The 25,203-nt window shown below is 40.8% G+C and overlaps 1 protein-coding gene and 1 long non-coding RNA gene across 3 annotated transcripts in view; one reads left to right on the top strand and one right to left on the bottom strand.

The window, feature by feature from the left end:
- Positions 1–1,220: 1,220 nt before the first annotated feature.
- LOC311526663 lies at positions 1,221–25,203 on the bottom strand. Its single transcript, XR_014713083.1, has 3 exons — positions 25,123–25,203; positions 20,409–20,553; positions 1,221–2,398 (listed from the first exon to the last, which is right to left on the bottom strand). It is a non-coding gene; the product is annotated as an uncharacterized lncRNA (long non-coding RNA).
- Positions 24,830–25,203, top strand: part of AGTR1 (angiotensin II receptor type 1) — a 44,880-nt gene continuing 44,506 nt past the window's right edge. The window contains exon 1 of one of the 2 annotated variants that reach the window (XM_084639901.1): positions 24,830–25,146. The gene's annotated coding sequence lies outside the window, so the exon portion shown is untranslated. The remainder of the gene's footprint in view (positions 25,147–25,203) is intronic. The other variant, XM_084639902.1, reaches the window with a different exon arrangement.

Below are 25,203 nucleotides of genomic sequence, written 5' to 3'. Positions count from 1 at the left end.
ACTCTTTGTTTCAAAAACAGTTCCTAGCCCAGTTTGTGCAAAAATACAGGTACCCAAAATGGGGTTCAGTATCATGTGGTCTGGTCACATGCCCTTGCTGAGTCATAGCAGCCATTACTTACAGGCTGGCCAAAACATTTACAGGAAGACTAAGCTTTTCCACAGCGCATTGTCTTTGTTGATGAGCCATTAGCACTGTCTAGCTTCATCATTGTTGTAACTGAAAGGCTAGCTGTGGGTGTTTTCCAGAGTAAGCACATTTGACATACAAATCCATAGTCAATATTCATAATTTCAGATACAAAAATGATACATGCACACAACTAAGATAATCATATTCAGCAAATCATTACTCTTCCAATGCCACCTTACATGACCCATCTTGTACAAAATCAGCATCATAATTATGCCATAATCATATCATAATAATATAATAACAATATAATAATATCACCATGACAAAGATGGGGTGTAGTGTCACACTCACCACTTGGCACCTCCTTAGAGCCAGCAGTGGTGAAAGGGTTCTACCATCAATCAAATGTTAATCCCACCCATTTACCCCTTAAACCCTGCCCACCTGTCACCGGAAGTTCCGCCCCATGGATCTTTTTACCATAAAGAATTACAAAAAGGAAACTCCGAACGAGACAGGATTTACAGGATGAAAAAGTTCTAGTGGAGAAAGGAAAAGGGAGAAAAAAGCAGCTACTGGTGAAATGGTTGGGGTGGCCCGATAAGTTTAACTGCTGGGTGGAAGCTTTTCAACTCTGTGACATTTAGACACAAACAAAAAAGATTCCTCCTGCAAAGACAGAGAGAGAGAAACAGAGAGAAATGAGCGATGGCGGGTTTTACATTACTTTGCCCAGCACTGCCAGCTCTGCAATTTTTCCCCGGCCTGTTTTACAAAGACCCTGCTGGACAACACGAAGAAACGAAGTTGGATGGAGGGAATTTAGGGTTTGTAGGCATGAAAAGCTGACGGCCCACCGCAGGACAGTAGAGCTGCTGGGTCATCTACACAGCGACCTGTTTTTTCAAGAACAACTTTTGTTGTCTGGTTTATTTTTTGTAATTCTTCACCCCACCCCAACCACTTCAGCAGTAGCTACTTTTTTCTCCCTTTTCCTGCCTCTGCTAGAACTTTTTCAACCCTGTAAATCCTGTCTCGTTTGGGGTTTACTTTTTGTAATTCTTCAGGGTAAAAAGATCCAGTAATTGTCTCACTCTCGTAATCTTTTAATTGCTATACAGGTCTCTGGCGCCTGGTTAAGGCTTCATCCACTATGAATATCTCATCGGTGAACATCTCTTCATAACCTTTTTCAAAAGCTCCTTTGGTTTTAGATAGTCTCACATGGTTGCCTTTTCTAAAAGGGGCAACAATCCGTTTTATTTTAAAACCATCTCCGTAAACCGTTTTCCATACCTTCAGAGAACATGAAGGGTTAACATCAGCGGGTTTGGTACGTATAGTTCTGTGAAAGCTCAGGTTGTACCTCTTTATAAAGCCAGGTAACACGTCGATGTAGCGAAAGGTGTTATGGGCTGTAAAATATCTCCACATCCTTTTTAAAGTTCTGTTAAATCGCTCCACAACCCCTGCTTTGACTTCCTTATTAGTAACAAAATGGTGAACTCATTGCTGCTTTAACAATCTGCTTAAAGGTTTGTTTAAAAATTCTTTCCCCTGATTGGTTTGTAATTTTTGAGGCACACGACCTTTGCTGAAAATGGCTTTAAAGGCCTTGGATACCTCACCACTCGTCTTGTCTTTTAGGCCTAAGGCCCAGGCATATTTGGAAAGAATGTCTATTACTGTTGTGTTTGGAGAACCGGTGCATATCCACCAAATCTGCCTGCCATTGCACATCCACATCTGAAACAATGGTCTTGTTTCTTTTAAAACGTATTTGAGCCGGTTTGTGTAAAGTGTAAGCATTCTGGTCTGAAAGCCAAGCTATTACCTGTCTTCTATTTAAAGTTTTACTATGCTTTTTGGCCACTTGAAAAAGAGGGTTCACCCCGCTGAAGCTCCCAGCTTCCCCGGGGGTGTAATATATTTTCTTTAACAGAGCCATCTGTGTAGACATGACTGTTACTGGTACCATCCTTTACTAACATGAGTATAGAGGGGGATGCATTCATATTGATACATTTAAATAAGTTTTATTAATCGCCTGGTTTAACACGACCTTTTACAGCCGCCTGTAAAAATGGACGCCATGACCCCTACCATAAGGGAGTCTGAGCTGGTTCATTCTTCCATTTTGTCATTTTCCTCTTGAGATCTGTGTCTCAGACATGAGCAAAAACTGCTCATGTACGATATATTTACTCCCACAGGGCTACTGATGTGTAAGTTCTCAAAGACCTCTAGAAAGGCATCGTCGAGCTGTTGAGAGATTTTCAGAAAAGAAACAGTGTAAGCACCCCACTGCTTGTTTTTAGATTTACGCAATCCCAGGTTGGTTCCTAACCCCATTGTACTACATCCTCGACCGTCACTTCTTAATCATTCATTTACCTGAGCGACATCATCTTCATTCACCTTGTCCATCAGAGACTCCCACAAGCCATGATTGCCTTCCAGCCCTAGGGGGGTGTACAATGAGAGGCCATCACACTCATCAGAGTGCCTCACGAGGGTTTGGGTTTGGGGTCGGGTTCTGACGCATCCCTCAACGGTTGAGTCAAAGGGCCCTCGTCAGAACTGTAGCTGATGTAGCGCTTTCTCCACACAAGTCCAAAGGTGCTTGGGGCTAAAACAAAGTCCAAAGTTCTCACAGGGGTGGTGAAGGAATCCATGTTTCCATGATTTCTAAAACACACGTTCTTGGTAAGAGATGACCTCTTGTGCCCGGCGCTGGGATTTATGGGGTGATGGTGCTATGCTCTGATTGTCAGAGGACAGTGGCAGGAGTTCTTAGAGGGGTCACACAGCTCTCTCTCCCCTGGGGTCTGCAGTCACTTTCTGCTCCATCTCTGCAGTGGCCTGCCTGTTCCTGTGACTTGGCACTCTAGCCAGGTCACTTCTAACTCTCTCCCTTTCCAGGGTAGTCCATAAGCAAATATCAAGCTGAATTAAACTTGATATCAAACTGGGTTAGTAGGTGAGAAGGAAATGCCTTCCCCTCAGGAGGTATCAGAATCAGGCCCTCTTTTCCCTCAGGGTGGGACATCCAGGCAGTTGTTATCAGTAAAGATCCTGTCTTTCCTTGAAAGCTGGGGGTTGAAAGTGTGTTCTCTTCCCTGGCCTACCCACAAGTGAGCTATTTCTGCTCCCCCTTTTTAACTCTCCTTCAGTCTGTGGATTGGCTGAGCCCATAGCAGTGCCATAAGCCCTTGTCCAGTGTGGGGTTTGTACACCACAAGAGGGCATAAGGCGGTACTGGGACTTCAGGGAAAGGCAGCAGGTCCAACCCCCTAGCCAATGATGAGTGGCCATTGCAGACTGCAGTTTGCCCCTCAGTAAAGGGACTATATGAGGACTGTCACTGAGACGAGATGGGCTCAGGGGAGTGAGGGGCACCGTGTTCTGGGAGGGATGTGGGGCCTATACGTGGTGGAGGTAAAGGGACTGCAGAGGGGTAGGTAACAGAGGGTGAGACACCACCCCATAGAGGGCGCTCCAAGGCTGAGAGAGCTAATTCCTGGACGACCAGCAGGATGCGCCATGCTGGTGAGTTGGCAGATCTGCTACAGGCGCCCTAAATGAGTTGCCTGATTTCAAGAGTGCTAAGTATAGGCACCCACTTTTAGAAATCTTGGTCTCTGGTAAGTTTTATCTGTTTAAAGGTGGATCCAAATCAAACCCTGGATTCAACACAAAGACACTGAAATAATGGAGTGTTTGAAAGCTGTAATATGATCCAGATTCACAATTTACAGCTTGAGACCAGCTCCGAAAGAAGTCTTAGATACCCACTCAGCATGCTCTGCTATGTTTTTTACCTATTGCTCATAGAGGTGAACATTTAACATATTAGAAGGAGCTGCTCCAAGGAGGATACTTAGTCATTCACACAAGGGAGGGAGGGAGGTGACAGGACTCTTGTAAAGGCACCAAAACGTTAAAGGTCTGCACTACTTAGTTCATACGATGTGCAATGTTCATATTTCCAATTTACAGGACTCACCCCTTAGATTCAAAGATTGCTTTTGAACTGGGCAAAAGATCTTTGAAATAAACTTACATAAATACATGAGCAATGTAAAAGGTTAAGTAACCAAAGAAAAAGTGTACTGTAAATGAATTCATCAGATCCAATGCATCTTAGAATACCAATTTAACATTTGTGTCTGAACTAGCAGATGAGACATTATGCAACATGTTAAAATGAGGATTTTTAGCCCCTGGACTCAAAAAGCCAGTGAGCAGTATAAAGCTAAGGGCAGAATAAGGATGCTTAAGATACACTGGACCTTACTCTTCACTGCCTTGCCTCCTGTATAGTCATATATAGAGATGGAAAAAAACAGTTTTCAGTCAGAAAATGCAATTCCATTAAAATTGAAGTGCTTCATGGTAATGATCGCTTTTAACAGGGACAAAAATGATGGAAAAAGTCCAAATGAATTTTTTTACCTACCAAAATGAGAAATTTCAAATGATTCATATGACTATCATTTCATCTTTTATGTACCAACATGTCATATTATAATATTATAGTGTTTCAACATCATTAAAATAATTTCATGGTTCCAGACAATTTTTCAATGTTCAGTTCATGGGAAATTTCATCTTTTCATTCCAGTTCAAAACAGAGACAATTTCAAAATGCTGGAACTTCCTGCAGAATGAAAACTCTGGTTTCCAACCATTTCTAGTTATTTGGGACTAGGCACAGTGGATATAAAATGCTATTCTGTTCTGGCAGGGTTCCTCAAACACCACTTTAGACAGGGGTAAGTGATTACACAAAGTGTAAGCCAATGGAGAGTCAGGCCTATTGGCTCTGTAGGTGATACACAGCCTTTCAGTAATATACTCAACTGATAACCTTGAGAATCAGAGAAGGAATAGTTTCTGCCATATAACATATTTGGAAACTTAAATCTATCACCTTTGTGATATCTTTAGTAATATCTGGCTAAGCGGTTTGTGCACTTAACTATTTTATCATATTTTTCTTTATATAATAAATTTTGCTTATATTTAAAACAACCTGTTTTGCTTATACTTAAAACAACCATGTTAATCATAGAGGAAGGATGATCTTGTGATAAAGGCACTGGCCTGAGACTAAGGAATTTTGAGTTCAATTTCCTGCTCTGTCACAGACTTCTTGACCTTGGTCACACCACTTATCCCCTCTGTGCCTCAGTTCCCCAACTGTAAAGTGGGGATAACACTCCTTTTCTCCCAACCTTTGTCTTCTCTATTTAGATTGTAAGCTCCTCAGGGAAAGGACTACTTATTGTCATGACAGTGCCTAGCACAATGGGGCCTCAAACTCAGTTGGGACTTCTAGGTATTATTGTGATTAATCATCATCATCACTACCAGGTACTCTCAAGAGAAAAGGGACATTTGACTTTATGGAAGTGAAAGCTGGAGCTTCACTGCCATCCGTTAGAAGGTAGTTTAACTCATTTAACTCTTCTTTTGGTTACACTTCCTCAAGGAGAGAGCAGGCATCCTTGGCATTCATTTAAATACGGTCTGAGGTTTTCTCCAGCCAGTCTCCCCAACAATCAGTCAAGAGCCTCCACCAGCTAATGCCTATACAATATCACAAAGAGGATCCTACAGCCATAATTCTAGCTGAGTTTCGGAGAGGCCCACAGATGGAAATAGGCCTCTGACTCTTCCCCCAACTAAGTTGGAAAGGAGAGTCCCTCTCCTTTCTTTCCCAAGGAAAACCCACAGGTAATTTGCAGTTCAGCAGAAATCCTCCACTAGGAAATAAAGGGCAATACACACTCCAAAACATGTACTACAGCACTGGCCAGCTCTCTCCAGGTTGCATGTAAGCCTGTGTCTGTATTGTCTCAAACAGTTTACTAATTATGGTTAATCTAAAACTCTTGTGACCTGTTAAAGGTCTGGTGGCTAGAATGAAGAGGTGAGCCTTAAGATTCTTGAGCCAGCGAATAAGTATGCTGAAGAACTGCTTTGTAGTTCAGCACAAATAATTGGAGACGACTCCAAGTTTTAGATATTTTAGCATAACTTACCCTTATTCTATGTAGTCACAAAAATATGTCTCAGGGAATCTTATCCATAATACATGGGTCAGCACTGAAATACTGTGCATGATCCAAGTCTGCCAAACTGAGCAAAGACTTTGTGGTGAACTACAAGACTCTTTTACTTGTTACCTAAGAAAAAAATATATATTTTTTGTGCCTTCTCCTGATTGCCACCACATTTGTTGTTACAGTCCAATGGCGTAGACTCCCTGTTTCCACTTTGGGCAACTGGTAGCAAAATATACTGGTGTGGCAGGTGGACATTAATCTGTAAATATAAAGTATAAATATTGGGGAAAAGGAATTATATTGGAAATCTATCCTGTCTTTTTTAAGAGACAAAAGTTGGTTTTAAGGTTAAGTCTTGGAATACAAGGGAAGTGCCAGAAGGTTGGAAGAAAGCTAAAGTTGTTCCAATATTTTAAAAGGATAAATAGGATGACTTTGATAATCACAGACCTGTCAGTCCTGACATTGATCCTGGGCAAAATAATGGAACAACTGATACAGGACTCCATTAATAAAGAATTAAAGGAGGACAATATAATTAAAGCCAATCAACGAGAGTTTATGGAAAACAGATCCTGTCAAACTAACTTGATATTTTTTTCAATAAGAGTACAAGTTTGGTTGATAAAAGGTAATAGTGTTGATGTAATAAACTTAGATTTCTGTAAGGCATTTGACTTTGTACTGCACAACATTTTGATTAAAAAACTAGAATGATAAAATTATCATGGCACAGAATGTGGATAAAAAACTGGTTTAAAAACTGGCTAACTGCTACATTGCAAAATGTAATTGTAAACGGGGAATCATCATCATCAAGGGGATTCATTTCTATTTGGGTCCTACAGGGATAGGTCCTGGGTCTTATGCTATTTAACATTTCTATCAGTGACCTGGAAGAGAATATAAAATCCATTACCCAAAGTTTTCAGCTGACACAGAGATTGGGGAAGTGGTAAATAATGAAGAGGACAGGTCACAGATACAGAGCAATCTGGATCGCTTGATAAACTGGGTGCAAGCAAACAATCTATGTTTTAATATTGCTAAATGTAAACATATGCATCTAGGAACAAAGAATGTAGGACATACAAGATGGGGGACTCTATCTTGGAAAGCAGTGACTGAAGAAGATTTGGGGGTCATGGTGGATATCAACTGAACAGGAGCTCCCAGTGCGATCCTGTAGCCAAAAGGGCTAATATGATCCTTGGAGACATCAACAGGGGAATCTCAAGTAGGAATACAGAGGTTATTTTACCTCTGTATTTGGCATTTGTGTGACTGCTGCTGGAATACTGTGTTCAGTCCTGGTGCCCACAATTCAAGCAGGATGTTGACAAACTGGAGAGGGTTCAGAGAAAAGCCACAAGAAGCTACAAGTTCCCAGTTATAAGGGTCTATCTTCAAAAAAATTGGGAGTGAAAAGGAGCAACAGAAATAGTATTGTTAGGTGGCCCTCATGCATCCCCAGAATCATGGACATTTTGGTACTTCTGAGAATGGCATAGCTCCCCACCCCCGTATCTGCATGACCCCGCCCCACTGGTGTGACCTCACACTGGCTGGGGCAGTGTGGCACGCTCTTCACAATGGAATCCCCTATCCAATACCAAACAAAACCACGTCTGGTTTTGTCTTATACGGAACAGGGAATCAACCTTAGAAAAGCAGGACAGTCTGGCTTAAAACCGACAAATGGCTTGCCAATATATTGTATGCCATTCATACAGAATGGGAATCTTAACTGGATGAGGAGTTATCTCCTAGGAAAACAACCCAGAGCATCTATGTGAATAACTTGGAGAAATGATTGCTATAAAAATGGCCCTGTGACATCAAAGGAACCTAACGATAAGGAGATAGCAAAGATGAGAAAGTCAGGGAGAACAACATCCTGGCAGAGAGCAAGACCAGAAGATGAGTCCTTAAATGTTTCCTGAAAACAGGATGGTCAAACTATCAATCTAACAAAGGGCTGAAAGAGAAGCAGAAAGAGAAGACTGTTTTCTAGAAATAAAGTATTTCCTTTTATCCACTGTCACTGAAATGAAGGTGAGCTTGAGTCCCCAATGGACTACTCACAATGCATAAAGTTAAGTATGCGCAGGACAGAGGCCTAAAATGGTTAAAACATAGCATGTTCCACCTGGAACCATTTCACTACTATCCACTGGGATAAAAAGAAAGATTTCTACATTGCAGGCGACTGGGAAGCCTTAATAGCAGCTGTGTAATCTCAGGAGATTTATGTCCAAGTGAAGAATTCGACTCCTATTTTTCTATTTGCTGTGACATTCTACTGTTTACAAATAGAAGAAAATAAATACCCTTTTTGCTTCTCCTCCCTCTTGATTCAATGGAATATTTTGCTTTTGAAATAAAGGCTTACGCAAGATACATTATTAATTCCAATGCAGTTTGTCTTATTTGATTTGTTTTTCATATGGTTCAGAATTTCTCATTTGATCACAGGCACATTCCAATCATATCTATCTATCTATCTAGGGATTTATAATCATCACTATGAAATCTGAGCATGAACTGATCTCATGGTTCTACTTTATTCCCTTTCATTATGTTCCAAAGTACAAACCAAAGTCTCACAATCCCAGTGTGCACAGTTGCTTACTCCAAACCATGGATTCAGTCCAGACTTGTCAATTTCTCCTCAGTAGTTATGAGACACTGGTGTATAGTTTAGAATATAATAGAGAGTGATCATAAAAAATAAAATAAGGTCAAACACATCATTCTGGGCAGAAGTGTTCTTTAAAAACTCTAAATACTGATGCTTGTATTAGAAGAGTCAGGTCAGGATAAGATGGTTTTCTAGCAACTCACTCCCTGGATTTTGTTTAGTTTTGTCAGTGGCTAATATATTTTAAGAGAGAGAATGACTTGAAAGAGAAGATCTGCAAATAGTAATTTGTCTACAATAAATATTGTATGTGTTTTTAAAATTTCTTTATTATCATCCCTCATTATGAAAAACATCATGATTTGAAATGGTGCATCTAAGCAATGTAAGAGTGATTTATAACCTGAACACTACACTGGACTTACAACTAAAATGATGTTGTTTAGTAATAATGACAATGCCCCTTCTCTGAGTTCATTATTCATCATAAATATGAATTAACATGTTACAATATCATATTTTCATCTGTTACAAGATTAGGAATTGTTCAGCAACACACTCCCCCATACATGTAGAAATGTTGCATTTTATTATAGTATTTCCTTAACATGATATTACCTTTGAATATTGTTTTATAGCATCACTTCAGCATTTCCCCCCCATCCCACTGTTCCCCCCCAAACACACATTCTCTGTATAGCGGTATTAAGTACAACAAACCACTATGTAACTAAATAGTCTACTACAGAGGCCTTAGCTATCACTGTTAACTTCAGGAGCTAATCGTTTAATAATTCTACAGTCAAACCCAGCAAAATATTTTCCATCAGTATGAGCTAGTTAGGAATCTAAATGAGAAACATCCAAGGAATATACAGAAATTAATACACTACCATCCACACTCAGTTAACTAGGACAAACGTGCAAGGAAGTGTCATATACTTCTGGTTCAGTCCATTACAGCTTCTAACTTTTCATAATCAGAATCTAATAATGCTGATTAAAACCTATGATTTTGAAAGGCAGCTCTGAATATTTTTTTTGAAATATCAGCTTTTTTAAAGACCTTCTTGCATTAGATTTTTCATCATGCCCTGTTATTTTGCATGTACTATGCCATGATGATTATAAATGGCATAATTAAAGCACACAAGCTGAGGAAGCCTTTATGTTAAATCATATTGTGTCCTGGAAAGAGATTAACTATTTTAATTATTCAAGGACCTCTTCAGCAAATAAAAACAAATTTCCATGGCTCTGGCCAAGCAGGCTTTGTGGACATCAGCAACTTTGCTACTTGAGAGGCTCATTCTAATTCAAGAACCTAAATTATCTCCTTTACTTGTTTACAAAGTTCACATACATGCATATACCTATGCTATTGGCTATACCTTCTGTACATAACAAAACATGATTGGCACCAGTGGTGAATTACAGCAGTGATATCCATTCCTAAATACAGGCTAGGCTGTCTGCATTGTGGCTACAACTGGTAAGAAAAAGGGGGGGGGGGGATTTGAGGAGGGAGAAAGAAAATCACAACATTTTCTCTCTCGCCTAAACTTTTGTTTTCATTTAAGTTTTCCAGTCACCTTTAATTGTGGTGGACATTTAGGCTTGAAGGGAAACACACATTTGTTGTAAACGGTCAACAGAAATCTACAGACAAATGCCCTAACTGGATCTTCATACTGCAATGATACAACACTGACTCCTTGCCCCACTTCTCAGAACATGTGCACAATTTACGAGCAGGGTTCTAAATGACTAATGTTTACTAGTGTGGAAGAATTCAAAGGATGCTGGAGCCTTATGGAGTTTTCCTCCCCCTGAGCCAGATTTTCAGATAATGTAAATCAGTATAGCTCAAGGATCTGTCCCATTACTCCATACCATGGGTTTTCCTGCAACTGGGGGAGACCTGATTCTGAGTTACTAATCTTGTATTAAAGGGAAAAAAGAATTATTGACAGTACAAGCAATTTTCTGAAATAAGCAACTGTGGAATAAGACATCAGAAATACAACGTAAGAGAATACAGCAGAGTTGAGTTCTTACACATAGTGTTGCCAGTATTTGTGATTTCCTCAGAAGTCTCACCAATATTTGATGTTTCTTAAGCACAGATCTCAAAGTCACATGATTCTGTGACAGGTTTCAGAGTGGTAGCCATGTTAGATTGTATCAGCAAAAACAATGAAAAGTCCTTGTGGCACCTTAAAGACTAAAAAATTTATTAGGGCATAAACTTTCATGGGCTAGAACCCACTTCATCAGATGCATGGAGTGGAAAATACAGGAGCAGGTATAAATACATGAACAGATGAGAGTTGCCTTACCAAGTGTGAGGTCAGCCTAACTAGACAATTCAATTAACAGCAGGATACTAAGGGAGGAAAAATAACTTTTGAAGTGGTCTCATGAAAATCCTAAAAATGTGAAACAAGAGTAACCTAAAGGCTCAGAAACCAGAAGACAAATTAGAACCTACAATCTATTATTTGTTAAAAAATCTGAGATTTTTAAAACAATCTCATGATCATTTGAAGCCAGACTAAAGATTTTTAAATGCTTGGAGTTGGTGATATTGTATATAGTATTGGTGACAGTAAAAATAATGTTAACCGAAAAGTTAATATATATTCATTGTTTTTTTATAAGTTCATCCCACCAGATCATCGTTTCTCAAATAGCTCCCTAGTTAACCTAATTCAAGCAGTGGGACCAATTCTGCTCTCTTATACCACTTGGATACTGTAATTGCATTAACTTTGATGGCAGTGCTCTGGATTTAGAGCAGTTAAAATGAGAGCAGAATTATACCCAGTAAATCTTTCTATTACTCACTGGATATTTTTTTTAATAAACCACGTTTCTATACAGGGTATTGTTTGCACAGCCATAGTATAAAGTTTCTTTGTTTTACTTCAGTCAATGAAGATATTTCCCCAAAGTTACAGGAAGCATCATCGTCTCCCATGTGAATTGCCACCAGAGAGAACTTTTTAGGAAAAGAAATCCCTGAGAGAATTTTCTAACCATGTTCCCACCAATTTCCCATGGCGGATGGAGTTTGCTCATCCCTTTATGCAAAAAACCATCTCCACAAACTGGCAGATCTCCAGAGTGTGTGGGTGGAGGGGGGGCCTGCACCCGTCAGCAGCTCTGGTCTCCAGCAGCAACTCCTTTGCAGCATGGCTCCAATGGTGGTGTACTTTCAGGAACCCTTTATGGCCACAGCTGCCCTCAAAGGGGCAGGAGGGCAGAGCTTAGCTGCTTTCCTCAGGAGGGGGAAAGGGGGTCAATGTACTTCTTGACCCCTAAACTGCCTCTCTTCCTACCCTGCCCTGCCCTGCCTCACTGTCTTAGGATCCAGGGGCAGGGTGGACATTGTTGAGAAGGCACCTGACTGCCCGTTCTGCACAGGGGAGGGGAGAGGACACAATGAAGGGCCCTCTGTGTGCAAATCTAAGGTCGGTCATCATGCATCGTAATAACAGGAATTTGGCCTGAGATAAAGTTTGCATCTAACTCCAATTATTCAGGCACTTTATTTACAGAGGTGCTGAGAACCAAAAACCCTTATGAAAGTCAACAGAAGTTTTAGGTGCTCAGCACCTCTGAAGATTAAAGTGCCTAACTTTAGTAACCCAGGTCCGTTGGCCTTGTATATTGTACATGCCCCTGCAATAACTCTCTAATTTTCTGACATCCAGTCAGAAGCCTTTTAGCTTGTTCAATTCACTACTGGAAGGTGCTTGGATACTATGGTGATGAGCATGTTATAAGAACCCCTGTAAAAAAGAATAGACAAGCAATCCCCAGTTTTTTTCCTAGCTTAATATTCCAATTAAGGGACACCTGTTTAATTCTGCAATATGAGCAAAAAGTAGTTTCAGACGTTACTATTGTCTCTTTGCCAATTTGTGGTTTTACAATCACATTTTTCCTATTTTTTTTAAAAGTCTCTCTTCCTTGTCTCTGTCTGAAACATCCCCTCCCCACCACAAACACACACACACACACACACACACAACATTTACTCATGTGTTTAACTTTACACACATGAGCAATCCCATTGAAGACTACTCATATGTATCAAGTTAACTACCTGTGTGTACATGTGTAAGTGCAGATGAGATCCACACTCCAAAAAACAATTACTACCCAGGGCCAGGAAAAACATGAAATTGACTATATATCAAGTGCTATCGAACACACAAAGCAAATAAATTTGGGGAGGGGGACAGAGCAAATATTTCTCTAGTGTCTATCAGTGATAATCATTTTACTTGTAACAATAATAGGTTAGAAAACTTTGAGGCAGAAGAGTAACTTAAATAGTTAGTATCCCTTTAATTAATTTATAAATATAATTAAAAGAATATTTTTCAAGATAAAAATTATTTGGTTTTTCACCTAACTTTTTAGTTTTCAGTACCAGTGGTCTGTGTTAACGGTGATGGAGAGGACTTTTTAGAATAAAATTATTTAACTGATTTTAGTTATATTTGGAACCGCTATTATGCTCTCCGTTCCATCTCATTTATTTGGCCTCAGTGATGTCATATTTGGAGAAGAAATATTTTAGGCCTCCTACTTGGACACCTTAGAGTTTCCCTCAGTGAAGTGTTAAAAAGTAATTTAGGGCCAAAATCTGTTCTAACACACACAAGTTTAAGGATCTGATCCTGCAATTTCATAGACCGATAAATAACTTTACTCTTGTGAGTAGTTCCACTGATTTCAAATAACTACTTATGTGACTAAAGCTACTTACCTGCAGACATGCTTACAATATCATGCTCTTAATACCCAACATAGGAAAGCATCCCTATCCTGGAAGAGCTCTAAAGTTAAGCACATGCTTAAGTACTTTCCTGAACCAGGGCTTTAATCAGAAGTAACTCCCCTGGAATTAAACAAGTGAAAGTTTGGCATTACTAAGAGGGAAACAAAAAAAAAACAAAACAATAAAACAAGCCCTTCGTTGCTGTTGGTTTTTTGTTTTGTTTTATTTTTTATGATTCCACACACTCACCGCACTGCTCCAGCAGCCCACACAAAGCCTCAGCCCCAGTATAATATTGCACTGATGGTGATGTAATTGTAATACATAAAATATTTTTATAAAGCAATGTATAATAAACGTTAGGCCAAATTCCTCTCAATCACATGTATGCAAATCTGCTTGATTTATTACAGTCCACAGAATTTTGCCCATGTCATTTTAGAAATGATTCAATATTTGAGTCCAGGAAACACAGTTCCTGGAGGAATCCTCTCTTTTAGAGTGACAGAGGATATGCTCATTTCAAAAAGGGGAAACACACAATAGGAAATATTGTACATACCATACACATTTTACTGCACTTCTCTGCACTTAATTATCTTCTCATTAAGACTGAAATCTGGCTCTAGCCAGTGCTGTTGGGGTACAAAAATATTGCCTGGTGCATCCTCTGCCAGAGAGAGCCTGCCAGCAAAGGCGAGGATCCATGGAAAGGGGTAGGGCACTGTGGGGTGCACTTTGCTGTTTCTCTGAGTGATATCCATTTCCACCTTCTGCCAGATAAAGCTTGCTGCTGATGGCAGCACCTGTGCTTCAGGATTTGAGGAGCTGAAAACCCAGCCTAAAGAGCATACCCCCACTTAGGGTTGTGGTGCACAGGCTGGCTTATTAACCTGGCTCACGTCCTGGTACACTGTTCAGTAATGCAGCCAAAGGCGCTGGAACGAGAGGTGCTGCGGGTGCTGCCATACCCCTGGCTTGAAGTGGTTTCCATTATATATAGGGTTTACATTATGGTTAAATGGCTCTCAGCACTCCCATTCTACAAATTGTTCCAGCACCCCTGAATTCAGCCCTGCTGTTTGCCCTGGAAGCAGATGTGACCTACACTCTTTCTTCCCCCACCAACCTGGACAAGCGTAGGGTAGGAATGAAACCTAAATGATCTCACATGCATTTCTTCTTAGAGAGCTAATTTAGAGCTCCGTCCTGCAAGCTGCTGAGCACTATGACCCCAATCCAGCAAAGCACCTTGCAGGGTCCAGCATTTGGCCTCCTGTCATTAGCAGTATATGGCACTCCTTCGTGATGCTCGATTCTGGCTGATGCAACAAAAATGGAAATAAAAGATAATCAAACTATTTTTAAAGGTCACAATAAGGTAAATGCAGTGTAACCTTAAAGTTACACCAAATAATTAGGGTGTTCACTGAAGCAAAAAGTGTGTGTGTGTGTTCATTATACTACCTTCCTGCACAATACATCACTGTTAATTACCAACGGCGATTGCCAGACTACACCTGACACAGAAAAGGTAGTGGAGCTGTGGCTCTTTATACCCTCCCTAGCTCTTCGATGGCGCTCACTCTATTCTTTGCAGTGCCCACCACATTCTACAGATAGATTTTTCCCCCAATTAATATTTATTGATACAAAATAGTTCAAGTTAATACAAATAAACTTTTTTTAAACTGGGGAGAAGTGAAGAGCAACTACCATCTCTAAAACCCCTTTAACCATAACATGTACTGGGGATAATGGAGGCCGGAGAGGAGCCATGAACACGATAGCCAGTCTGGAGGTTAGGCTAGGAGAACTGGGCAAGGCAGTCAGACTGGAGGGTGATGGACAGTAGGGGCCAGGGAATCAGGCAAGAGCACAGCCATGATCCCCTTTATGGTCTGTAGCTCCCCTTCCCTTTCTGCCTCAATTGCTCTGAAACTGCAATTCAGTCAGGCCTGTTCTCTCATCCATGTCACTCCAGAACAACAACGCCATTCCCATGCCTCTAAAATCACGAGCTGCCCCCCACTCAAAAACATCAAGAAAGTGGATTAAAAATGATGAGGGTTTTTTAAGACGGGAGTTCATTTCATCTGCCTTCTGGGGTTCTTGTTTCAAGCTTTTCTTCACAGTCATGAGAGGTAGGTGTTCTTTTAAAATGAAAGCTGAGTTTCTCGCATAATGACATGACTCCGGGAACTGAGGCTTTAAGAACACCACTAAATATGAGGAGGATTACAAGAAAAGCCACAAGAGTTGGTAACGCTGCAAATCCTCCAATGAACCTGCTAACGTTTGACATAGAAATCCTCAGTCTACTGTAGTAGTGATTCTCTGATCAAGGTTCCAGTCCACAGGAAGTTCAGACATAGAAGATGCCTCTTACCTAAGTTACAAGCCCAAATGATCAGGCAAATTTGACTATAGTTTACAAACCTTTCCCTGCCCTGGTTAAGGGAAAAGAGGAGATTTACCACAAGGTTGCCTGAGAAGCATAGCCCTCATATCTTATCAATTTCCTCCTTTGGGAAGAAATATATTCTAATTTTATACAATGCTAGTTTCTAGTTTTATTACAGACTATTTAGGGTCATTTTAAAATAAGTGAAAGGGTGCGATGAGCACTCCGTTTTTATGATTAGCGTCATTTCAACATGCTGCTTGATTGGTAATGACAAACTGGACAAATTCATCCTGGATGTATCTCCATGGACTTCAGTTGAGTTACATCTGAGATTAATTTAGACGACAATGTTTACAAACCATGGAGATCTGATTTAATTCAGAAACAGTACAGGAAAAGCACAGTGAAACGGACTGACTACAGCGAGATACGAAGAAGTAATTATGATAATCATTCTGTTCTTCAAGATGTGCCAAAATAGAGATTGAGGAAATTATCAACAAGTTAGTTTAATATCAATACTGGGAAAATATTCTAACAAATAATAATTGATTTGGATGCACTTAGAAAAGCCTAATGAGTCATAAACACTGTGGCTTCTTTAGCAGAGATCATGCCACACAAACTTAATGCCTTATTTGATAAAAGTACAAGGACTGGTATAAAGCCTGATCTTGGAGTTACATGGGAGTTTTGCCTGAGTAAGGACTGCATGATCAGACCCCTACTACACACACACAATGAACTGACTGCAAGAAGAGTGTTACATCAAATTTGTTCCAAAATTTACATTGTGTAAAAATAAACTTTTACATAACTTAATCCCAGTATCAATAAAAAATGTTTAAGAGTTGTCATGTTATACCAGCAGAAAGCCATCATCATTCCACTAGCCACCGCCCCTCTCCAAATAAATACCTCCTGGCAGTAGGGTAACCGGAAGCAAGGGTGAAAAATCAGGACAGGGGATGAGGGGTATCAGGCACTTATCTAAGACAAAACCCCAAATATTGGGACTGTCCCTATAAAACTGAGACATCTGATCATCCTACAGGGCAGTGTTTGCAATCCAAACATTGCAGCATGGTGCTTGTGCATGAGGACAGAAAACTAAAACTGACTAGAAGCAGAACTAAAGCAGACTAGTCTAGTGTCAATCTTCCAGCTGAGAGCAATAAGGAAACCAACAGCACAAATAGTGACTCTCACATTCAAACTTTAAAATACCAGGTGTTTTGTGCTCCAGAGCCCCTTCATATTCCCTATCCCAATCCATACCTGGTGGAAACTGTCTGCTTATGGACTGCACCTGTCCCTTCCCTTAGGCACATCAGTCTCTTCCACCTCCCTGCCGTGCAAACAGTGGAACTCAGAGTAGAAATAATAGCCCTCTGTGGTGAGGATCTTCCTTAAAGAGGGTTCCCTAGGGCTAGGGCTGGCTGCAGGAGTATCAGCACAGCTCCACTGAAGCCAAGGGAACAATAGGGGACAAATCTCTGCAAGCATAATCTTGCGAAGACTTCCTCCCTTTTAGTCCCATCCTGTGGGTTTTACCATAGGAAAGAATGATCAGAACCATGCTTTTATACTGACAATGTCCATTTTAGTAAAGTTTGATACAGTCAGTTGTACAAAAGATAGAGTGACATTTGAATAGCAATAAATGTGTCCCGTCAGACATTTATAATATTGCTTACATTAAATGTTAGTAGGTGATCCAGATTTCCTTGATTCTTTAGAGGTGAGCCAAAGTCTCACACGGCTTATGTCTATAATTCTTTGTATTTAAACTAGGGCTGTTAAGTGATTAAAAAACTTAATTGCAATTAATCACAATGTTAAATAATAATAGAACACCAAATATTTAAATATTTTGGATGTTTTCTACATTTTCAGATATATTGATTTCAATTGTACAACAGAATACAAAGTGTACAGTGCTCACTTTATATTCATTTTTATTACAAATATTTACACTGTAAAAACAAAAGAAATAGTATTTTTCAATGCACCTAATACAAGTACTGTAGTGCAATCTCTTTATCTTGAAAGTTGAACTTACAAATGTAGAGTTATGTGCAAAAAATAACTGCATTGAAAAACAAAACAATGTAAAATTTTAGATCCTATAAGTCCACTCAGTCCTACTTCTTGTTCAGCCAATCGCTAAGACAAACAAGTTTGTTTACATTTGCAGGAGATAATGCTGCCCATTTCTTGTTTACAATGTCACCTGAAAGCAAGAACAGGCATTCCCATGGCACTATTGTAGCACTATTTATGTGCCAGATGAACTAAAGATTCATATGTCCCTTCATGTTTTAACCACTATTCTAGAGGACATGCGTCCATGCTGATGATGAGTTCTGCTCGATAACACTCCAAAGCAGTGCAGACCAACTGCTTTGGATCATCATCTCAGTCTGATGCCACCAGCAGAAGGTTGATTTTCTTTTTTGGTGGTTTGGGTTCTGTAGTTTCCGCATCGGAGTGCTGCTCTTTTAAAACTTCTGAAAGCATGTTCCACACCTTGTCCCTCTCAGATTTTGGAAGGCACTTCAGATTCTTAAAGCTTGGGTTGAGTGTTGTAGCTATCTTTAGAAATCTTACATTGGTACCTCCTTTGCGTTTTGTCAAATCTGCAGTAAAAGTGTTCTTAAAATAAACGTGTGCTGGGTCATCATCTGAGACTGCTATAACATGAAATATATAGTAGAATGCAGGTAAAACAGAGAAGGAGACATACAATTCTCCCCCGAGGAGTTCATTCACATATTATTGAATGCATTATTTTTTTAATGAGTGTCATCAGCATGAAAGCATGTCCTCTGGAATGGTGGCTGAAGCATGAAAGGGCATACGAAGGTTTAGCGTATCTGGCATGTAAATACCTTGCAATGCTGGCTACAAAAGTGCCATGTGAACGCCTGTTCTCACTTTCAGGTAGCATTGTAAATAAGAAGTGGGCAGCATATCTCCCGTAAATGTAAACAAACTTGTTTTTCTTAGCAATTCTAAGCAACTCTAAACTTCTAAACAAGAAGTAGGACTGAGTGTACTTGTTGGCTCTAAAGGTGAACATAGTTTTGTTTTTTGAGTGCAGTTATGCAACAACAAAAAATCTACATTTGTAATTTGCACTTTCACAATAAAGAGATTGTACTACAGTACTCATATGAGATGAACTGAAAAACTATTTCTTTTATCATTTTTACAGTGCAAATATTTGTAATAAAAATAATAATATAAAGTGAGCACCGTACACTTTGTATTCTGTGTTGTAATTGAAATCAATACATCTGAAAATGTAGAAAGCATCCAAAAATATTTAATAAACTTTAATTGGTATTCTATTGTTTAACAGTGAGATTAAAACTGCAATTAATTGTGTTTAATTTTTTGAGTTAATCGTATGAGTTAACTGCGATTAATTGACAGCCCTAATTTAAACTGAACCTTAGCTGAACCTAGTGTTTTATCAATAAACTGAACCTTGTTATCAGTGATACATTGGATGTCATCTTTCTGATGCTTAAGACGTGTGCCCACATGGTCAGAAAGGGCCTACATGTGACTGAGGAGGGGAAGATGTTTTCTGTGATTGATAAAGACCTATTGGGAGATACTTTGAGCTTAGCAGGAACTTCTTACAGATGTTTTTGTCATAATGACTTTATTACAGGTGTCTTTCAGTTATCATTTAGGTAAACCAGATACCATGAAAAGACCTCCATGGGTCAATGGGTCATTTTCTTTGTTTCTTTTGCTGTAAACATGCATGATATATTGGAGGGAGAGTTCCTGGGTGTTAGTTGGAAATGAATCAAGCTGGAAAGTCACTTCCCCACACTGACTTGATATGCATAACCTTTCTTTCTGTATTGATCTTTGACTAATAATCTCTGACAAGTAAATTCCAATGGAGCCTGATTATTCAACATCTTGTATCATTATTAAATTTCAAATCCGTAACACACGGGACTTAAAGAAAAAAACGCAGGAATTTGCTGCAAGTGCTATAAAAGGCCAGAAAACTGCTAGCCTCCATGTTGGATTGTATTCCCTGTCTTGAAAACTCTGAGCACAACACAGCTTGCTTAGTTACACTGCTAATACAATATAATTTATACCGATAGAATTTCTGTATAGACTAAGCCTGTGACTTTCTCGCCACATGGCAGGGGGCAGCACACTTCAATCCTGAGGTAGCACTGACAGCTTCTGGGAAAGGGATTCCTGCCTGTGTAGTTGAGATTTGGGCAGGCTGTTGGTTTTGGTCATGAGAGAAGAACAAGAGAGGGAAAAGTAAAAAGTAGGAAAGGAAAAGAACAGGGGTGGGATCTGTTATAGGGTGCACTCACCAACAGGGCCCCCTCATGTCAGCACATGGCATTGCATCTTTGCCTCTAGCTCCCCCTTGTGTCCTGGTTCTGAAATGGTCTGTCACTTCCATGGCCTAGCCCTCTGGCCAGATCAGGTCTCAGTCCAGTTTCCTTCCAGGGTTAACTGAAAACAAATGAAATCTTAACTCAAAATAGCCATTGGAGCATTAAAGTCCATAATATAAATGCTAGTCCTTCATAGAGACCCACAGACAATGTTGTCAAGGCTCAGCCCCGACTGGGCCAGGTTACTTGGGTTAGGGCAGGGAGCACCTTCCTTCCCTGTCCCGGCTTCCCCAGAACTGTCCCCAAGTAGAAGCAGCCAGACCTCATCTCTGCTCAGCTCTAATTTGCCTCTAGCCCTTCTAGATGCTGGAGGATCAACTCTCACTGGTTCTGCCAGTCACTGATTGTGGGACGCCTCTCTAGATAACCCCTAGAGGTCTGAATGCACTACTCTTCCCTTCCAGCTGGGCACCTTTTTAAGGTGGGTATACCAAGGCAGTGGGGCTTCTAGCAGGGGGCACTGAATGCCTGATATTACCCCATCACAGGGGGCACTGAATGCAAGATATACCCCATATGTTTAGATCCCCTGGGTAGGTGCATATCTTGTAGTCTAATGTGAGTGATTAGTTAAGAAAAGATTGTATCTTGAAGCCCCAATGATTTTTAAAAGTTTTCCAGGCAGCCTGTGTGGCAGAGGAGGATCTTTTCGATGCTCAGAATATAGGTTTGTTCACTTTTCCATTCTGTGAAGGGGGTTTGAGGTCTTTTGATTGCCTAAGGAATGTTTTTCTATATAGTGACAAGGCTCCTTGCATGAATTTATCTAAAATGCCATGGAAATGGATTTCCCTCATTTGGGCCCACTCAATACAACTTGATCATGAAGGCAATGAGATAATTCAAAGTTGTTTTCATTAGCTTTGTCCAGCGGGGAATATCAGTCAGTCACAGAACACAGGAGGATGAGTGAGATCCCAGAGGACTGGAAGAGGGCTTTCATAGAACCTATATTTAAAAGGGGGAACAAAGAGGACCTGGGGAACTATAGACCAATCAGCCTAACTGTGATAGCTGGAAAGATACTGGAACAAATTATTAAACAATGTATAAACACCTGGAGGATAATAGGATAACAAGCAATAGCCAGCATAGATCTGTCAAGAACTAATCCTGCCAAACCAACCTATTTTCCTTCTTTGACAGGGTTACCGACCTAGTGAATAGGCAGAAGCACTAGTTGTGATATATCTTGATTTTAGTAAGGCTTTTGATACAGTTCCACATGACATTCTCATAAACAAAACTAGGGAAATGTGGTTTAGATGAAATTACTTTTAGGTGTGTGCACAGCTGGTTGAAAGAAAACTCAAAGAGTAGTTATCAATGGTTTACTGTGAAACTGGGAGGGAATATTTAGTCCACTACTATTCAATATTTTCATAAACGGCTCGTTAATGGAGTGGAGAGTATGCTTAGAAAAACTGCAGATGACACCAAGCTGGGAGGGTTGGCAAGCACTTTGGAATATAGGATTAGTATTCAAAATGACCTTGATAAACTGAAGAACTGGACTAATTCCACAAGATGAAATTCAATAACAAGAAGTGCAAAGTAGTTCATTTAGGAAGGAAAACTCAAATTCTACAAAACTACAAAATGGGGAATAACTGGCTAGGTAGTAGTACTGCTGAAAAGGATCTGTAAGTTATGGTGGATCACAGATTGAATATGAGTCAACAGTGTGATGCAAAATAGACTAATATCATTCTAGGGTGTGTTAAAAGGAATGGCTTGCGTAAGACACAGGAGCTAATTGTCACTAGTGAGGCCTCAACTGGAGTACTGTGTCTAGGTGCCAGACATTACGAAAAAATGTGGACAACTGGAGAGAATCCAGAGGAGAGCAACAAAAATTAAAAAGGTTTAGAAAGCCTGACCTCTGAGGAAAGGTTAAAAAAATTGGCATGTTTAGTCTTGAGAAAAGATAGCTAAGGTGGGACCTGACAACAGCCTTCAAATATGTTATGGGCTGTGATAAAGGGGACTATGATCAATTGTTCTCCATGTCCACTGAAGGTAGTACTAGAAATAATGGTCCTAACTTGCTACAAGGGAGATTTAGATTAGATATTAGAAATAACTTTCTATTTTTAAGGATAGTTAAGCTCTGGAACAGGCTTTAAAAGGAGGTTGTGGAATTCCCATCACTGGAGGTTTTTAAGAACAAGTTGGACAAACACCTGTTGGTAACGGTCTAGGTTTACTCGTTCCACCCTCAGTACAGGGGGCTGGACTTGCTGACTTCTTCTGGGCCCTTTCAGCCTTACATTTTTTTGAGGAGAAGGCAATTTCAGCCAGATGTACCCTGTCTGGGACACATGGCTTTTGGACTGTGCAAAGTCACGTGGGCTTGCTACAACACTGTTAGTTTAACACATGGCAAAGTCAAATTGCTCTATCATTGTCAAAAAAGCCCGTGTGACATGCCTCCCATTTTGCTGACATATAACACATTCCACAATTACTGCAACCTCAGAATGCACTTTGGATAAGCACTCTAGTGAGTTACTGAACACATGGGATTTTAAAATAAAGGAAAATTGTGCCTAAATTGCTAATCACAGAACTATGGAGCTTTTAAATGTGGTGTGATATTGTTATACATTAGTCATTTTACTCATGCACAGAGAAGCTTCTCTCCTTTAGAAATTTCACAGTATTATTCTGGTGGAAAGATACTTTTTCTTTACATAACTTGAACAATATTAGGACAACATTGTGTCCACGGATGTATTTGTGTCTCCAGGTATTTCATTCATTGCTAAGTGCAATAAGACACTCCTTAAAAGAATTTAAGTCCATGTCATGCTTCCGAGTTCTATATTTCTCATTTGAATCTCTGATTTAGCTAACAGATGTTTAAAAAGACCTGTAGCCAGACAAATCCCTATCGAATACACATATGCAGATGCTGAAGAACATATGTTATTCCAGCTAATGTCAGCATTAGTATAAAATTGGAATTTTTCCTCATTTGCTTTTTTTTCTTTTGTGGTATGGCATAGTAATGTATTTCCATGGTTCCAACTACTTCTAGACACCATGAAAATACACTAACACTCAGTGAGTTTTACTATCCTGCGTAGCAAGATCATCCTCTTTAGTGGACAATTTACCCTGGACAATAGACATTTAGAATCAGCCTTTTTCGCAGTATAGCATCATACCAGCACCTACCACCCTTCACAGAAGGGTCTATGTATTTAACGATGGACAGGTGGCATTTAAACACATTCCCAGTAGCATATCTAAAAAATTCTGTGCTGATCCAGCAACATCATAAGGGGCTTAGATAGCCTGCTTGTGAACTTTCTCTATTTCAAGCTAACTGAGATCAGATGTAAGATAAATAAAAATTCATTGTCGGGCACTAACCTTCAGTGTGTGCCCATTTAGAGGGCATATTTTCCAACCTGATGTAAAGTGACTGCTTCCCTGTCCCCTTCTTTCACCTTTGTTTGTTTGGGTATTCCACTGCAAGTAGTAAAGTTTGACTGATTTATTGTATATTATTAATTCTCAGATCACTGTTAATGTTTTGCCACATGGCTCTGTTGATGCCTACAAGTGGGCTTTTGAAACTCTATGCAAACTGGAAATGTATAGGCCTCTTCTTGCAGCATGCACCATAGAGAATGAACCAACCCTCCCCCCCCCTCCCCAACACACACACACCATGCATTAGCCCCACACAAACTAGGCTATCCGCATTTATGGTGGAGTTGGCCCTCCCTCTAAAGTAACTTTTTTCCCTCGGGCTGCCGGGCAGCATGTCTATTGGACGCTGTTTTAGGGTGTGAAATATAGGACACTGAGCTCTTCTGTACTAATGGCAGGGAAGCAGGAAACCCGTGTACAAGGTCGCCTTTATTTTATTCAGCGCTCGCCACAACATGTGTGCCTTCCCCTTCCAACGCACGCAAGTGGCCAGCAAACAGCTGAACAACCGAAAGGGGAATATCGGAAACAGAGCAGCCCAGACAATGCAGAGCGAACTTGCAGCTCGTTCAGTCCCCTCGATTCCCCTCCCACTGGGCCAAGTTCTGGAGGAGGAACGAAAAGTTCCCAGCTCCAGGCGTGTAATTAAAAGGTAGAAAGACCAGTCCCGCGCCGTGTGCAGTGGCGGCGGAGCCCAGTGGGAAGAGGCAGACAACGCAGCCTTGCCCGACTCTGGATGCAAACTGCACCCCGGGGGGGGGGGTCAAGCGGCAGCAACCGGAGGAGAGGAAGAGGGCTGATGAATTAGGGGGAGTCTCTCGGCTCCACTCCTGCGTGGGGGGAAGTGGGAGGGGCAGAGGGCACAGGGGGGTCTCCCAGGAGGGAGAGGAACCGGGGGAGTGAGAGACTAGCGGGACCCGGCTGTGCCTCTTGCTATAAATGTTGGGGGTCCGAGCCGCAAAGGGATACCAGCGCGTGACAGCCGCGGCCAATTATCCAGGGGACAGGCGGGCCGGCGGCGGGCTGCTCCGAGCAGAGCGGGGAAGACCCGGAGGAGCCTGGCTCGCCCAGGGCTGAGCGGCTCGCCCGGCTAGATGCTGCACAGCTCCAGACAGCGCGCAGAGAGCCCGGGCGGGACCTCCCGGCTTGGCCATTGCACCGCCCGCTCCCCACGCGGCGTGCGCACCAGCCTGTAAGTTCCTGCTGCCTCGTAAGTGTTTCCAGCCGGGGCTTCATGCACAGCCTGTATTGAGGGCGCCTGGGGTGC

Source organism: Lepidochelys olivacea (genome assembly GCF_965140295.1).
Source record: "Lepidochelys olivacea isolate rLepOli2 genome assembly, chromosome: 9".
In the NCBI taxonomy this organism is placed as follows: Eukaryota; Metazoa; Chordata; order Testudines; family Cheloniidae; genus Lepidochelys; species Lepidochelys olivacea.
This window is presented reverse-complemented; position numbering and strand designations above follow the sequence as displayed.